This window comes from Pseudorca crassidens, chromosome 15 (genome assembly GCF_039906515.1).
Source record: "Pseudorca crassidens isolate mPseCra1 chromosome 15, mPseCra1.hap1, whole genome shotgun sequence".
Lineage (NCBI taxonomy): Eukaryota > Metazoa > Chordata > Mammalia > Artiodactyla > Delphinidae > Pseudorca > Pseudorca crassidens.
The window spans coordinates 43,533,488-43,550,655 of record NC_090310.1 but is presented as its reverse complement, the minus strand read 5'-3'; the positions used below and the strand labels follow the sequence as shown (position 1 = coordinate 43,550,655).

The 17,168-nt window shown below is 49.9% G+C and overlaps 1 long non-coding RNA gene across 1 annotated transcript; it reads left to right on the top strand.

The window, feature by feature from the left end:
* The first annotated feature begins 2,677 nt into the window (after positions 1–2,677).
* On the top strand, positions 2,678–14,198 carry LOC137206398 (uncharacterized). Its single transcript, XR_010934639.1, has 3 exons — positions 2,678–2,801; positions 12,459–12,603; positions 13,141–14,198. It is a non-coding gene; the product is annotated as an uncharacterized lncRNA (long non-coding RNA).
* The last annotated feature ends 2,970 nt before the right edge of the window (positions 14,199–17,168 follow it).

The window sequence follows — 17,168 nt, the reverse complement described above, 5'->3', positions numbered from 1 at the left end:
TTCAGGTCTCGAGTCTGATTAATTTATGGTTTCCGTGTGCTTTATTTATGGCTTATAAATGTATGTTCTGACTACAAGGACCAGAGTTCCACGAATCTATATTAAAGTGTTATTGCCAGTTTTTTGCTCTGAATCTTCAAGATTTTTTTTTTTTTCCTTTGCCTGATTTAAAAAACAAACAGACCTGGGAATCAGTTTAAAATTGAGGGAGGGAGATCCTGGCTGGTTGCAGGTTTTATTTTATTCTGGGGGAGGTAGTTGCTGTTTTATCAACTGTTTATTATTAGCATTTTCAGACAAAGTAAAGTTGAATGAATTTGACAGTAAACAGACACATACCCATTGCCCAGATCCTACAGTTCCCATTTCACGATACTTGTTATACAGCATATCTATCCATCTATCCACACCTCCATCGTCCACTTATCTTATTTTCCTAGATGCATTTCAAAGTAAATTTCAGACTTCAGTACACGAAACACTTCAGCAAGGACATGTTAATGGAACTCAACATTGTTCAAGGTTACTTCTTTGAATTTGGGGTTTAACTTTACACACAGTGAAACTCACAGATCCCAGGTGAACCATTCTGGGGATTGTGGGGATGATGCAGGTTTATCTCCGAAGCCTGGAGAAAACCACACATCCTATCTGTATTTTCCAGCTGGGCCATGTGAAGGTGCAATGTTGTTGACATCTCTGGGACCCTGGGGCTGGCTTCTCTGGAAAGAAGCCTGGATTTTCCATGTTTTTGCCTGTATGTCCAATCCTAGGCCTCCCTTCAAGGCAGGGAGCCCCGATTGGACTTGCAAATTTCTGGTGCAGCTCTTTTCCTTTTCATCACTGCCTCTCTGCACCCATTCACCCTTCCATGGAATTGGAACTCTGCCTGGATTGACAGCCTCAGGCCTCTGTCCACACTCCACCCTCCATCCCACCCTCCACCTTCACTTAGGTGTTCTGCACAACCTTGGTAGAACTTGCTGCAGCCCAGGAGTAGTGAGGCTTCTGGAACCATGCTTTTGAGCATCTGGTCTGGAGAAACAAAAGACTTTCTCCTGGAAGTGATTTTAAAGGGCACTCAGGGTCCTGATGAAAATCTTTTAAAATATGTGTAACTGGGGGATAAGGCAGAGGTAAGGGGGTGTCCTGCACGGCTGGCCAGGTGCCCCTTGTCAGGGGTGGGATCCCAGGGTCTGCAGGTTTTCTCCCTCCCCACTCCACCCAAACTCGGAGCGAGGCCTTGGCCAAGAGGCCTCTTAGCCCGGGTTGGCAATCTAGGATTACAGCACCAAGGAGGTGAGTGGGTATGTTGTGATTCTTCAAGGAAAACCGGAAAGTATAAAGAAAGACCCAGAATAAATTCTTACAAATCGCACTGCCTCTCTCCACAGACAGCCTAGTGGCCCTAAATCCTCGGCCAACCGATGTGGAAACCTTGGAGGCCAAGCGGGGCCCAGCTTCGCAAAATGGGCTCCGCTTTGGCTTTGCCCTGGGCATCTGCTGGCAGGCAAGTTGGCCGAGCGAGGGCAGGAGCCATCCAGGGAGCAGCTAGCTTGCGGTGGGTGAGAATCTCCGCAGAGTCGGAGGCCAAAACTTTCGGACTCAGCTTTCTAAGCTCAGGCTCCCATGTCCCGGACTAGATCTTTGGGCTTCTCGACCATCTAAACTTGGAGTGTCCCAGCTTCGCCCCAAGCCTGGATACCACCTCTGCGAGAGCCCTCCTCACCTTGCGGGGTCTCTCTGCCCCTCAAACCCTGGCCTTCCCACGCGCCTGAGGGGGGTTGGTCCTCGCCTCTGCCTCCCGCCTCCAAATCCCTTTTTAACATGCCACATTGTCCCGAAGAAAACAAGGAAGAGAAATTGGGGAGGGGGGTGGTGGGAGGGATCCGGAGGTCGCAGCCAGCAATCAGGGCCGTCTCTCCCCCTGGCAAGGACACACACGTCGTGAGCCCAGCCTGAAATGTGTTTCATTATCACATAAAAGGCTCCCGTGGCGAAGGAGCGGAGAGGCAGGGCCGGGGGCCGAGTGCGGGACAATGAAGGCTGAAAGCTCTGCCCTAACCTGCTATGTTTCCTATCGCACGTCCATTGTGCGAGGGTCGTTTTAAACTACTTAGCGTGCCCCCCTCCACTGATCCCGGCCAGATAAGATATAGTTCTGTCCGAATACATAAAAAGGATGTCGGGGAGCCGGCCGCTCCGGAGGCTTTTCTGCGCGTCCTGCGTCTTTCACACCCCTCATCCTCCCGCCCCAGACCCTCCCCCCGCAGGGCCCCCAGCTTACTGGCGCTCAGACCGCCCTCCGCCCGCGTTCCCCAACTCTGCGTGGTAGGGTGCAGCGTTTGTTTTTCCCTCTCTCTCCCTCTTTTTCTTCCTTTTCCCCGCGCCATCCGCGCGCGGGTTTAAGCATCCGTGATCTGTGAATAAACAGTCAGTAAACAACCGAAAAAAACATTCTAGATCCGAATTCCAGGAGGGTAAACTTTCCATGCCACGTCACACTTCAGCAAATTTGCACAGATATTATATTGCCTCTCCCTCCTTTATTATTTTTTTTCTTTTTTGCCAGGATCCCATTGTACTTAACTGAATTTTATAACGCTGATCGATATCTTGGTAAAATATTCATTTTTAAACTAGCGGGCAGTGAAATCTTTGCTTTGTGTGCTAAAGTCAACAGTCGCTAGGTTTGAGCTCAAATAAATGCGGGGATGCCTCGGCTCGGAGCAGTCGGCCGCCTCCCTCCGCGCTCTGGACGCTCCGCTGCCGCCGCCGCCCGCCTGCCCGCCGCACCGCAGGTAGGGAGCGCGCCCACTCAGGGGCCGCGCCCGGTCCCCGCCGAGCGTGCGCCCCCCACTCCCGTCCGCGCGCCTCCCCTCCCCCAGCCAGCCCCTGGCCCTTCCCGAGGCTTCGACGCCTGGGAGACAGGGAGTGAGAAGCTAAGTCGCGGAGACCCCGGGGCTGGGGAGGTGGCCTTTTTGCGGGGGATTCTGAGGATGCTCGGCGTGGGAGGATGAGGGGTCGAGGAGCTACACACTCAGACTGAATCTGGGCCCTGAGCACAACTGAAAGTTTGGTGGGACCCCGAAGCGACGGGAAGCCACCACAGGCCCCTGCAGCCGCTCCGGGCTGCTGATTCGATACGAGGGCCGCCTGTCGCCCTAGGACGGTGGGAAGATGGAGGTGGGGGCCGGCCTTGGCCTCAGAGCCTGGGATGGGGACGCTGGAAGACGGCGCACTGGTACTGGGAGGCTGCACACCGAGGCCCGAGCGTGGACGCGCATGGGTTCCAGTTCCGTCTCTGGGGTTCCAGGAAGCCCCGAGGCCCAGGCGGCGGTGGGGTTCCCGCCGTCCGGGAGCCGAGGAAGGGCAGCGCCTTTCCGAGCGGCCGGGGAATCCTGCGTTCTCGCCGCGAGAGTGCACGGCTGCAGGCAGGTCAGGGAGACTCCGGGCCACTAGCCCGGTCCAGGAGGGAAAGGCCGAACCCGGCCGCGGGGCCGTTCTTCACCCACTTCCCCCGCGCTGTCCCGGGGCACCGGGTTTGGAGGATCGGACAGACCGATCTCATCTGTCTGCAGTCTGCGGGAAGGCGACGGCTCGGAAAACTAGTGATTCCGAGGCTGCCAGTTGACACCGCAGGACCCTCGGTTGTCGAGGGCAGGGTAGGAAAAGGTGTCTTTCCTCTGGGGTCTACCAGGTGGCCCCCATCAATCTGCATTACCCCTGACGGTTTGCTTTCTACGGCGGGGTGTCTGGCTCGTGATAGGCCTACGCCGGCTCGGTCAGTTTGGTATTTCGCCAGGACGTACGTAGGTCGCGCTAGGTCCCGGGTCACCGCAATTGCCCGCCACCCCAACTGGAAAGTTCTTCTAGTCCGTGCCGCAGTCACCCAGATCTCGGACCCAAAAGGGCAGAAATCGGTCCCGGTGATTGGCAGGGTCAGTTTTGTGGACACCTCCATGCGTGGGGACCCTGGGCGCCCGGTCCCCTCCTTCCCCGGCGCCCGGGGCTGCGCGCGCCTTTGTCCACCGCGCCCGAGGCCGACAAGGGAGCGCACCCGCCTCCCTCCAAGTCCGGCTCCGGCTCGCGTGGCTGGTTATCTCCCCTGAACGAGATGGCCCGCCTGCGGGACACACGCGAGGCTAATCGTTTTTTAATAATTAATGCCTCCCCGTTCCGCTGGTAATGCGCGGCCTCGAATCCGTCAATTACTTGTCATTAGACGGTGTCACCCCACGGCCTTTCCTCGGGCCTTTGACGGCGCCGGGTCACCGCGCCCGGCCCACTCCACGGCCGAATGAAAAGGTGCCCGGCCTTTGAGAGCCGGTGCGGAGTAGCCGCGGCCCTTAATTCAGTGCGAGTTTTGAAAGAAAGACCCTCGCTGAAGAGATGTAATCTTCCAAATGGCCAATTTAAACCCCTGATGTTTATCGTCCGCCTCTCCCGGCTTTATACAGAGAAGCAGGTCTTCAGGGCTTTGGGGGAATTTTAATGTGCGGGTGACGCAGGGAGAAGCGAGAGATACTGCTTAATAGGGTGCGGGGAAGGGGGGTGTTTGCTCAAGAAGGCACCTGGAGGTACCTCGGGGTAACTGGTTTTCTCTGGGGCAGTGCACTCTTCTGAGTATCGGGGGTCTGGAGGTCCTCCCGGCTTGGGGCTGGAGTCGCGGAAACAGAATCTTCTGAATTGCGTAGACCAGAACTGTCCGGAGAAAGCAGCAGGGCCACTGGGGCCGGGAATCTTCACCCTGCTCCAGGGGGTAGGAAGGAAACGTTCTCTGAGTCCCCCATCCGCACCGTGGACCTAACCTCGCGGGCTAGCATCCACAGGCTTACGGGCACCCCGTCCAGCCACAGAGGAGACCCCCCCCTCACACACACCCCTTCGCACCACCATCTCCAATGTGCTGTCACCACTGCAGCAGAAGAGCAAGATTTCAGACCCTAAATGTCTCTGCTGGGTCAGGGACACAGTGGACACCAGCCCGGCCACAGCACCATGGCAACCCAGGCCGCCCAACAGTTGGTGGCATGAAATTATAAAAACAAAAACAAAAATGCAAGAAAAAACTCTCCAAGAGTTTGCCGCTCGATTTAATTATCTGCTGCTCTCTTCTCCCGTCAAATGTTCTTTATACCATAAACAGATATCTGAGGGTCTCAGAGCCTTATATGCCCCTTTTGGAGTGAAAACAATACACTGCATGTACAGCCCCCCTTGACGGCAGAGCCAGCTCCTGCTAAGCTTTACAGACGTCCGACTACACGTTTCTTACAGCTTCTAACCCCAGGACTGGTTTTCCTCTGAGAAGAGGAAAAAAGAGAATGTAGGGTGGAGGAAAAGATCATGAGGAATGTGGGAGAAAGTATTTTAAAATGGATGGGGAAAGGCCAGCTGGCACAGGCCCGTGTGCCCGGCCACCCATCCCACCCCCCGCCCGGGGTGGGGGGAATCCTGGGCTGCTCCTGAGGCTACGTCCTTTCTCAGGCAGCCACAATAATTGAGATTTTTTGAGAAATTCCTTTTTGATGAGATGCACCGGATATGGGCAGGATGTTACAGGCACCTCCAGAGACAAGCAAACAAAAATTGCATGGTATAGACGGTGTCCCCAGTGGCACTCAGCGGGGTCCCCATCTCCTGGCAGGCTGCCTCTCCCTTAGACAAAACTCCCAGGGAGCGCACTACCCCCAGCCCTCCAGGGGTTGCCTCAGAAGCCTAAATCCTGGGGCATCTTCCCCATTCTGTTCACAGCCTTCCTGCCCACTCTCTCATCCTTTCTCTCCTTTCTTCTTTAAAACAATCGTGTGTGTCCCCCCCTCACCCCCTCCCGCCATTGTATTTGTTGATGACCTAACACGCTCACACCAAAAGCCACACACAGAAAACCAACAACGTGGGTTGGGAGGGGAGACCAATTATGAGTGAGGCTAACAAGCGGGGAACACCCAAGTTGAGGCCGGCTGTCTCCAGGGAGACTGATGGAGGCTTATTTTACAAGCTGTCATTCCGCCCTGGTCCCTATTGCCAGACTGGAGGTGATTCCTACTCACCCCTCCCCCAAGCCCTGCACCCTTGGGGCTTGTTCCAGATTCTTTGTATATCCTCTGCATAAGGTACAGAGGACAGGGTGGTTGCACAAGCACATCTTCACAGCAGTGTCCTTAGTTTTTACATTAGTGGCTGTTCCTCAGAGCTCCAACCTCACTACCAACAAAACATGGACTGGTCAGCTGTCCCTGTCATACATGTCCCCCCTCTCCACCAGGTTCCCATGAGAAGGCATTGACTTATCCTTCACACACATCTCTCTCTCTTTCTGAAAAGAAGGTGGGGAATTTTACTGACAGATAATACAACCGATAGCCGAGACGCTGAAAAGAGCCACACGAATGAAGTTGCATTCATTCATGCAAAACTAGAGGTTCTCAGGTCTCCTTAGGGCAAGTGCCTGGGGTTAAACTCTCTCTTTAAGCTCATTGGAGGCACTGATATTCCTGCAGTGCCAGGATACCGTGCCAGCAAGTCCACATTGATTTAACTTAAACACATCAAATGAACCGAGAGGGAAATTTTCCACATCACAAATGTAGATGCGTGAGGGAAAAATACTGGGGTGTGATGCAGATGAAAACTTTGGAATCAGAATAGTTTGCTAGTTTTTAGTTCTACTTGCTTAAGTGGCTTCACTTCTGCTCACTTAAATGGTTGAGGACTAGATTTTCTTCCTAGGTAAAGCAGCTTTCCCATGGTTTCACTTTTTTTGAAAAAAACGTAAAACACAGGTTTCAAGAATAAGCAGGAACGTTTTTGGACCAAGGTTGGTCACGACCCCAGCAAATCAAAATAAGGTCGCATGCGTGTGAATTTTGACTTATTTCATTAGAAATAGGACCTCAATTCATTATTTTTTTCTCTCTTCACAAAGTAGATGTAGTTATATAATGGATTTTGTTGAACTTTTTGCTCACATAAAGAAAAGCATACGGTTCTTAATTTGAAGACTTGGGTGTTCAAAGTGCATTACTTAAAAATAGAAAACAATCTTAGGAAGTGTTTGGCGAGAGCGCTTGGGAGGAGCTAAGGTGTGAAGTGGGAGCTGGGGGACTGGGGAGGGCAGATGACGATGAAATGACATTTTCTGTGAAGACCAGGGTGGAATGTCAGCCAGGACAGGACCTGGGTCACAGAGGGCTCTGTATGGGGGCCAGAGGCATCTTTAGCAGAGAAAGCAGGAAGCCAACGTGTGTACGCTCTGCTCTAAAAGATACAACCCTCTGCTCGAGCTTCCTGCTTGCCTTACCTTCTAAAACCCAATCTAAGAAATTTAAAATAAACGAGACCAATTCAACTATATACCTTCTAGTCAGTCTGCAATTCTGAGCTACATTAAGCTGAGCTGTTTACACACAGAAAGAAGTTGCAACTTCAACAACTCTCTGGCGGAGAAAATTTACCCTCTACCCAGAAAAATGAGTCCATTTTGGGGCAAAACTTTTGCCCTACTTTCTACCATCTTACTGTATCTCCCACCCCCGCCCCAGCCCCTCCACGTCTTTTATTGATCACAACTGTATTCCATCCACCACCACTCAGTGGGGTCCCCTCTGTGCCAGACACTATGCCAGGTGTCTTCATGAACATGACCTCAGTTAAGACCACCCCCCTCCCCAGTAGCTGTCAGAATTTATGGGTGATGGGCCCGGGCAGAGTGAAGTTAGAGAAAAAGCTTCCATTTCAGAGCTCAGCGTTGAATTCAAATCTTTCACCTCTGTCTTCTTTCAACTCTTCCTGGTTTCATATGGCCTGGGCACAGACCTCTCTGATTCCAATGCAGTAGGGAGCCTGCCTTCGCCAGGACCCCCAAGTTTGCAAAGTGAGCTGCTGATGGTAAGCGGAGGTGACGGGGCGGAGGAGACCGCAGTGTTAGAAGAAGGCTAGAAAGAAACAAGAAGGTCTCAAGAAGAACAGGCTTGAGCACATCTTGGAAGGATGGCAGAGACCCTGCCCACTGTCTTAGAAGGGGTCAGGGTGGGTTATGTCTGGGGTCAGGCTGGCTTCTCTTTTGCCCTCTTGGAGTTAGAATTCCCATGCGACCATGGCCCCAAAGCCAGCCAGAGGATCAGTCAGGCCTGGACCACGACTCCTCCCCCTTCAAGCTTCTGGGACCAGCTGGCTAAGGCTGGAAGGGAGGAGAGGGCAGAGAATCGGCAGCTAGATGGCTCTTGCATTGTGATTAGAAAGAGAAAATGCCAGAGAAGAGGAAAATGTCAGGGGCAGAAACAATAGCCTGACATATGGGCTTAAAATAACCCACGTCCGAGGTGCCGCCTGTCAGCTTTACTCCTTACGGGGGATTTTGGATCAGGGGCCAGGAATTCCTGAGAGCCTCTCGCCTCTGACCTCCCCCTGACCCACACCTGGTGGCCCGACAGCCCAGGTGACAGCACAGCTGGAGCGCACCCACCGATCACAGCTGGGCCCCTGCACGCCCCCACTTCAACACAGCTGCAAGAGACCCCGTCCCCACAGCCGCCTCCCCCACGCACATACAGATGCAGATCGGGATAAACACCTGCCTCCAGGTTGGGCCCTGAAAGGGATGCCGGCCCAGGTGGACGGGTCTGCTTCCATCACAGAGGGTGGCTGGGACCCGGCACTCAGTAGGCCTGCAATCTGGGGGAAGGGCACCACCCCGGCCGAACTGCACACGGGCACAGGGGTGCCAGCCAAGGATGTTTCACGCCTGCTTATGCCACATGGAGGTCTCCTTTTCTTTTTGACTTACTGCAAGTTCAGTCCCCTGGACTGTCTGTTTTTAGTGGGGTGGGGATTTCCTGCAGACTGAGCCCCTCCCCTTTTGGGATTTCAGGGGAGGCTCTGGACAACTGGGTCCTAAGGCCAGCTCTGCACACAATGATGTCTCAGGCATGGGGGACCAACTCTTGGAAGTGAATGGAGTTCTGGATTAAACCAGACTCCCCACTCCAAACTGATAATGGAGACGTTAGATTGAGGTGGGGAGAAAGACAGTTACCACAGTCAGACTAGGTGCGGAGCCTTCTAGTGACCCCAAGAGGGGGGAGAATGCGATCTTGGGTCCTGTCTGGGGGCGAGCTGGGGACAGGAATCCGATCTGCATTTTAGCCTCTCTCCACTTTAATTGCCACTCCCCTCCAACCAGCAGATTTGCCAATTAAAGGCCAATCTCTCTTGATTTCTTTGCTTTCGAAGGACATTTCGATTCACCCAGGCAGACAATTAAATCTCCTTGTCGCCTCTCCCTTCCCAGAGCCCAGAACAAGGTGCCTCTGTATCTCTTGCCAGCATTCAGCAGCGGGAAGGAGTTGATCTCAGGTGCTAACCTGCAGTTATCAGGATGCCAGACTCATTTAGGGGGCTCAGCTCTGGAACCCGAGGCCATCCCTTCATTGATCCTGGAAAGCGCTGTTTAGATTTTGCCCTTGCTCAGTAAACAACCGAAAGTAACTGTGGGATTTCTCCCTTGTATTCAGCAGAATCCCTCTCTCTCTCTCTCTCTCTCTCTCTCTCTCACACACACACACACACACACACACACACACACACACACACACACACTCCTCCCCTCCCTCAGGCTCCTATCAGTCATGAAAGGACAGTCAGACCACAGTCGTTTCATAGCACCCTCAGCTAACCTCTGCCCCCAGCAGCTGTGTCTTCTGGGGGTGCTACTCTTTCCTCTGAGGACTAACAGCTCTCCCAAAGGACATGGCCTCCCAAGTTCCTAAGTCTGTAGGGAAAGTTTCCTGCTGGGACTTGAGCCCCCTGTTCTGCTAGCCCCCACCTGCTGAGACACACTCCAGGGACCTCCCTGGTCCATTCCTCCCTCCCTCCCCTCCCCCACCCCAGGCCTGCCAAGCCCTCTCTATCTTTGGTCAGCCAGTGGCCTCTTGGACCCAGCTGAACACAGCTGGGGGTTGGGAGAGCAATCGCCGTCTGCGTCGCCTGAGCATTGCTTCTGGGTCGGCTGCCACAGTCTTGGACACAGACCTCTCTGGGATAAAAGCGAAAGAAATTGGCAAACTTACTCTGATGATCAGTGCTCTTAGGTTCTTAACAAGAGCCTCATTTACTCCTCCATTAGAATAGAGAAAGAGAAAGAGGTTCCTATTGCCCAAGTTTGCCATCCTCTGAGTAGACCTGTGTTTTAGTCGAGTCCCTGGCATGAGCTCTTCTCCAGGAGGAGGTTTGCTCTGCTGTCATCTGTGGACATCACATTCCGCCATCTATTTGTGTAAGATAAACAGAAAGACATAATTGCCAGTCATCCACAATAAGAAAGATTAGGACAAATCCTAAACAATGATCCCTTTAAATTCAATAATTGTAAAAAAAAAATTAAAAGTCAAATGGTAAAGGTCAGTTTTCCTGAAGGTGTTCGATGCAGTCAGCCTGCTACGACGGTGTTTTCAAAAAATTAAGGAACTTTCTTTCTCAAAGTTGGTACTGCTTCAAAAGAAATTCCTTTCTTGTTTGCTTAAACCCCTTTCGTATGATAAAAAAATATTTTGCAAATGAGATCGGCTCAATACCGTTTTCCCAAATCAGCCAGCCTCAAGCAAAAAGGTTTTTGAAAGGCTCACCAATGTAATTTCTGGATCTATTCTTTCCAAAACGCCAAAACTCTAATATCTTTTAATTTCTAAAAGTCACTAACATTGTCCGTGAGCTCTCCAATTAAAAAAAATAATCCTACGAAATGAGACAAACATTCAAATCTGTAAACTTTTAGGATTTAAAATAGAAATAGCTTTCACGGTATTGAGTGTTTCACAGTAATGGGCATTAAGCAGATATATATGCATATATCTATATTTTCTTTAAATGACGTATCGTTCCTGAGAAAGCTATTTTATTATATGAGTACCTCTGGACAGGCCAATTAAGTATGTCATTTCTTTGCTCCTTACCTCTTGTAGCACAGTTTTGTGAAGGAATATAAAATGCATTTGGGGTTTTGATAGATTTATTATGTGCCAATCTATCTGTATATGTGATGAGGTTCAACTATCTCCTTGTGAGATGTATGGTGTATGGTGCGTTCAAGGATTACCGTCTACCCGTGTTAGTCTTTGGCGTAGCTGCTCCCATGCAGCTTCCAGCATCCTGGCTCCAGGGTTAGGGACAGTGGCATTTTGTTAAATATCAGCTTTGAAAGGACTAAAGCTAATTACCCAATTTCACTTCGTATTTTTCTCTAAATTTTTTTTATACAATAGCTCAAGGGTGCTAATTAAATTTCTCCCTACAAAGCCTATCGCTTTTCTCAATGTTTGTCTGTCTAGCGATGAAATTTACACTGAAAGCATTTCTGGGAGAAGTGAGTATATTGATCATTTTTGGATTGCTTAAAACTACTAATAAAATATTTTAAAATGTTTCTGGGTAAAACTAGAATAGATTCTATGTAGAATAGGAATTTGTTTGCTTTGCCTCCTTCCTTTGGGTCATGTCTGTGGGGGTCCCCCCCCCACCTGTGTGGAGCAGTTCAGCTATTTTTAATAGGCCACCTTTCTGGCGCCCAGGCGAACCCGCGCTACGTTTAGGAAAATAATTCAGGAGAAACCCGCAGACATTATTGGGAAGGGGTGTAACCTCCCCTGGCACTCTAAGGCAAGCGACATTCTGTTTGGTGCAGGGGGCGAAAAACACGACCTAACAGTGTTTACCTGTGTATTCACCCATGAAATTGAATATTATAGAAGTTGAAAAAATGCAAATCAAATTAAAACCACGGAAAATTGTCTTTGGAATTACAGCGGCCCGGAGCCCCCAAGTGTTTGCTTAAAATTGAAGCGTTTAGAAAATGAAAAACCTCTAAATTGCCCCTCTCTGCTCCCCCGCTCCCCCCAGGAAGGAAACGTACTCCTTAATTCTACTTTTAATTCTACTACAAAAATACTGAGGCGGCTCAGACACCCATCATCCGCCCGAGGCAGCAATCACGCTGTAATACGACTTTTTCTTAAAAATGAAGTATCTCCCTGTACCTAAGCTTTACTAACGTCAGACCCGCTTCAGAAACCGAGCGGCCCCAAGGTCTTCATTCTGAAAGGAGCCCCCAGCTGCTGGACCGGCTTCTCCTCCCCGCGAGGGCCTGGGACCCTCTGCCAAGGCCCCGCCGCCGGCCCCGCCCCGCGTCCGCGCCTCCTGGGGCGTGTGTCTGGCCGCGGTGTCACCAGATCCGGAGCCTGGCCTCCCCGCGCGGCCGAGCGCCGGCGGCAGAGATGCGCGCAGAACCGAGAAGATGCGCGCACCCTGCCCTGAACTCACTTGGCCAACACAGGACTTCGTAGGGCCTTGGTGGAGGAGCCCGAAAAAGGGAAGCTCCAGACAGATATTATTTCTGAATAATAATAATAATAAGCAACAGGCAGACGGGCGGTCATTCTTGCCTTTTCCATGTCCTACAGCGCAAGGGACCGACCCCAGAAGCCCACCCAACGGACGGGCCAACCCCACCCGTAGGCGCCCGGCGCCGCAGGCTTTACTCCTTCCCGTCCAACCAGCTCCCTCCAGCCTCGGGGAGACGCAGGAAGTAGAGCCGGGGCCCCGCAGGTGCCGAGGGCGCCGCGATGGGCGGGAGACCGCCGGGAGCGCGGCGGCGGCGGCGGCGGCGGGAAGCGCTGGTGGAGCGGCCCAGCGCTCGGCGCGACACGCGGGCGGTCAAGGGTGGGAGCGGGTCCCGGGCAGCCACGCCCACTGGCATGAACTGGGACTTTGGGGGTCGTAAGGGACGTGTGTGGCGAGGATGTGCTGGCGCGGCCCGGGAACAGCTTTCCTCTCCGTCGGTGACCTCTGAGGAAGCACTGCCTCTCTTTCTACCCTATCCACCCGACCCCAGCCCGGGAGCCTGGTGCCAAGCCCCGTCGAGGGCCGTGTGGCTTTCTCTCCCCTGGGGAGGGAGGACAGTTGGTGGACCCCGCGACGCTCGGTCCTCCCTCCTGGCCTCCTTCTCACACCTCACAGATTGAGGGGCAGCTCCTGTTCCAGAAACGCAGTAACTCCCGTGCAGACCACCCCCCGGCCGGGGCGGGGTGGGGAGCCGCCGACGCCGATTCTCACGTGAAACCTTCCCCTATATTTCCTTTCCAGGGAACCCCTGGATCAAGATCCGCTCAACGACGGCTGCGAAAACAGGCCCGTGTCCCCCCGGAACTCTTAACCCGTCCTTAAGCTGTGGTCGTCTCTTGGAGACTCGGGACCCTATTTCCAAGGACAGTTGTGGGGGACAAGCTTATGTTTGTTATTTTCAAAACCAAGCGGAGGAAACAGCAGCCAATTAAAATGACATATTTTTATTTGCCTCGCACGTTGTCAGTGATTTGCCCCCGGGGATCCACAATTTTCCCAAGCCTGTTAACGGGTGACGATGAATGAGTGTCTCGTGTAATTTAATTTTCCTGTCACACTAAATAGAGCTACATTGTAAACCTTAGATCTACTCTTACTGATAGGATCGCCTTGTTTTGCCATTTGCACCATAAAGACCCCCAAAAGGGACACTGTATTGTGACCTCTACTCTTGAATTATTCAAGAACTTAATGACATTTTCCATTTTAAAAAGGAAACTAATTGCCCTTGATGTAAAGCATGTGACCTTCTCTGGGTGCCCAGTATGAGAATGTAACCATCTGTATGCGGACCCCGGAGCCGTGGAACTGCAGGACGCTGGCAAAAATAGGAGAGAGACGTGAACACAAATGAACTCCAAATGGACACTGGAATCAAGCATATTGTTTAATTTCACCCCAAGCCATGCCATATAGTTCCACAAAATCCTTTAACCTGACTAAAATCTGTATAAAAAATCCTAACAACTCAGGCCTGTTTTTTGGGGGTGTGACGTGACTTTTTAGCTAGGACAGGAACATTGAAAGTTGTGAAATCCAGTATCCCTTCATTAATGTGAAATTACTTTGTGTGATAGCAAGCAAAATGCGTAATAATCTACACCCGTCCCTTTTTAATTACTATTATTATTATTGCTTTTCATCATGTATTACTACTTTCTTACTCAAAAGAAAAAAGAAACTCACAACTGTAAAGAAATTGCACCATGGTATTTGCTCTTTGAATCAGTCTGGAGTTTCCAGGAAAGCCGCATTGAAATTCTTCAGTATCAGAATTCTCACTCTTCAAATTACTTGAAAACGGAGGCTTATCTTTCTTCAAAATAAAAAGAGTTCTGGTGTATTCCCTACTGGTCTTTCACTCTTACCCCGGCCCCTAGAGGAAAGCAAAATGAGAAAAAATGCACTTCTACCAATGTTCTTTGACTTCATAAATTCACAGATCAGTGTACGAAGATGATCTGGTGCTTTTCCTGATTTATCGGAGTAAGTCCACTGCCAGCATTAACCATTTTAAAAGTCTGAGTGAACTGGGAAGTAAAACACTTTCCCATGCTGGGCTTCAGCTATTTCTTTTGAACTTTTAAGTGATGCTTGAGACAAGGAACTGTCATTTCTGCATCGAGTGGGCAGTTCCTTTAAAAATGACACTGAATAAACACACCCAGGCTTCATTGAGACTAAACATCCTCTGTGTTAGGCTGCAAATCCACATCTTTCTCTTTTAGAATCTCTGGAAAAGAATATAAAGTGCATTTGAATATCCAACTTGGTTCTAATGGAGCCCACGTTATGTCAACAAACTGGACAGAATCACTGCTGGGGCAGCCGGGAGAGTCAGAACAGAATACCCGGCCCTCCATCTGTGCAGGGGGAGTAAGTGCTGCTTCGAAGGCGTTTGTCATGAAGCTGCTGTGGCCCAAATCATATAATGGAGTTACTGTTTTCCTATTTCTTTAAAAGAAACCTGTTTTCCTCAGTGGTGTCATGCCCTCTTTGTGTACAACATGGCAGAAAAAATTGAATAAGGATACATATCTCTTATTGTCAGATAATAAGGACATACTTAAGAAATACATTTGAAAACATTTTCAAGTCAAGAAAAGTTGGAACACGTATGGCATGAGTGGCGATCCATCTTCTTGCATGGTTTCTGTGATAAAGGCAACACTTTCCGGGTCAAATGTTAATTTAATCATAGATATTTTTCATTTGGTTCTCCACATTGAGAAACGTTTTGAACAACGTGATATAGACTATGAGACACAGAAGAAATGATATGTGTCTCTCTAGCATTGTGTAGTATTAGAATCCAGTAATTTTTCCATGGGGACACATTGGCACTCGAAATGAAAATTTCACCTTTCAAACTGTCACCATGGATAAGTTACAGTTATTTTTCTTTTCATTTTAAAAAGCAACTCTCTTGCTCTAGGACCACTTGAAGTACATTTTAAGTGCTGTGGAAAGTTTGTGGCATCTTTAGGGCTGGCAGAGCCCTCTCCTGGCCTCATTCCTGGGTCTCACCATCTTCTGAATGGATTTCTGTGTTGCTATTTCAGAGAGCCAGGAGAAGGGGTTTTATCTTTACTGTGGTAGAGTGGAAGGTGTAAGAGTGGTGTGCAAGAGGTTTGATTTAGGGCCATGTTTCATCCAGTTCCATTGCCAGCTCCTGCCGTCCTCCAGAAAAAAAAAAAAAAAGAAAGGAAGGAAAGGATAGAAGGAGGGAAGGAAGGAAGGGGGAGAAAAGAGAAAAGAAAAACAAAAAACAACGTTGAAAAAATTCTCATTTGGCCTTTCTGAAAGGGTAAGTACCTCACCCACAGGGCAGGATGACACCGTAATTCTTCATCTGGAAAATGGGTTCCTTATTTCTCTATCAAGCCTGGTATGAAGGGAAGCACTGGGGCTTTGCAGTTGTGTCTCTTGGTTTTGGTGGCGATCAAGAGAGCTTTGCACTTTGGTTATTTGTAAAGATGCTGTACACTCACTGGAAGGGAAAAATGAGGCAATTACAGAGAGGGAAAGTGAGTTAGCTTAGGATATCTAGGCACAAAAATATGGTCAGGCCAGCTTGTGCTTATTCCTATATAATATAATGTCTTCAGTTTCCCAGTTTCCAGAAGGGGTTGAGCAGCACCTGGGGCGTGGGGGCTTGTCCTTATCTGTTAATTGACTCCCAGCCAGAAAGACCAAGAGGGACATGTGTTCACCCTCAGCCTGAATTTGGTTACATCCTTCATCTCCTTTACATATTTTAACTGCTGATATATATATATATATTTTTTAATGTCAGTGCTAGCAACAGTTGACACTAACTTTCCATCTGGTTCTGTTTATCTGAATGTGTACACCTTCGTACATTTATTGGACTTCTGACTCTCCGTTTTTCTTCCCTGGGAAATGACATCAAGACAGGACATCTCTGACATGATTACTAAAAATACCTTTGGAAAAACTCAGTTTCTTCTGTTTAGCAAATTCTTATTTTATAAACAGGGACTACAGCCTGACTCTGGGTCAGGACCTTGCCTATGGATGGAGACGGTTATGCAGGATCAGTAAATATGTCTGTGGATGTAGAAACACCCTGTTCTGGCATGTTCTCTTTCTTCAGGGAGCTCGGGGGTACAAAATTCCTACAGGATTTTCCACCTGGTGGGTGAAGCTCATGTGCTACCCATACTGGGTTCTCCAGGACACAGGTTAGGTGTTTGGATCACCGAGTAATTAAACCTCGGACAAAATATGCCTTGAGTTCATGGAGGCTGAATGCTCTAGGCATAAAATACATCAATTTTGTAATGAAAATATAGGGACTTTTCAAAGTGTGCCGTCAGGATGTAGTTCAATTTTCAAACGAAATTCTAACGACTGCCTAACTCTCTTTGACTGCATTCTTACTTTTTCTCTAGCTTTGCTTATTCACAGATACTGGAACAAAAAGATGGGATGAAGGGAGGAGGCTTGTTTTCCTAAGAGGTGCACATGACTGAAAGCATACAAGCTTTTCCCCATACTGAACTTTGACCATCACAGGAGTGTCCCTAAAAGTCTATAACTCTGCTGTCAGACTGCTCCTGGGGGCTTTCCCCATAGTTTTCCATGAGTGTCTGAGGAATGAGGTGGGTGCTGGGCATGAATATGAGCTCTCAGCCTAAGGGAAGAGGGTGCATGAAAATCGCGATTTGCAGACTTGGACCAAACCATCCAGCCAACAACCACCAAAACTAGTCAACACAAAGATATTAAACCATGAAAGAGTTGAT